The following is an 800-nucleotide window of genomic DNA, read 5'->3' on the forward strand; positions in this document are numbered from 1 at the left end:
AGGGGAGGGTCAGAGAGAGAGGGAGACACAGAATCGGAAACAGGCTCCAGGCTCTGAGCCATCAGCCCAGAGCCTGACGCGGGGCTTGAACTCCGGGACCGCGAGATCGTGACCTGGCTGAAGTCGGACGCTTAACCGACTGTGCCACCCAGGCGCCCTGCCACTTCTCTAAAGAAGACATCCGGATGGCCAACAGGCACATGAAAAGATGCTCAACGTCGCTCCCCTCATCAGGGAAATACAAATCAAAACCACACTCACATATCACCTCACGCCAGTCAGAGTGGCCAAAATGAACAAATCAGGAGACTATAGATGCTGGAGAGGATGTGGAGAAATGGGAACCCTCTTGCACTGTTGGTGGGAATGCAGATTGGTGCAGCCACTCTGGAAAACAGTGTGGAGGTTCCTCAGAAAATTAAAAATAGACCTACCCTATGACTCAGCAATAGCACTGCTAGGAATTTACCCAGGGATACAGGGGTGCTGATGCATAGGGGCACTTATACCCCAATGTTTATAGCAGCACTCTCAACAATAGCCAAATTATGGAAAGAGCCTAAATGTCCATCAACTGATGAACGGATAAAGAAATTGTGGTTTATATACACAATGGAGTACTACGTGGCAATGAGAAAGAATGAAATATGGCCCTTTGTAGCAACATGGATGGAACTGGAGAATGTGATGCTAAGTGAAATAAGCCAGGCAGAGAAAGACAGATACCATATGGTTTCACTCTTATGTGGATCTTGAGAAACTTAACAGAAACCCATGGGGGAGGGGAAGGAAAAAAAAAA

This window comes from Herpailurus yagouaroundi, unplaced genomic scaffold, assembly GCF_014898765.1.
Source record: "Herpailurus yagouaroundi ecotype Mexico unplaced genomic scaffold, PumYag 77, whole genome shotgun sequence".
NCBI classification, from domain to species: Eukaryota; Metazoa; Chordata; class Mammalia; order Carnivora; family Felidae; genus Herpailurus; species Herpailurus yagouaroundi.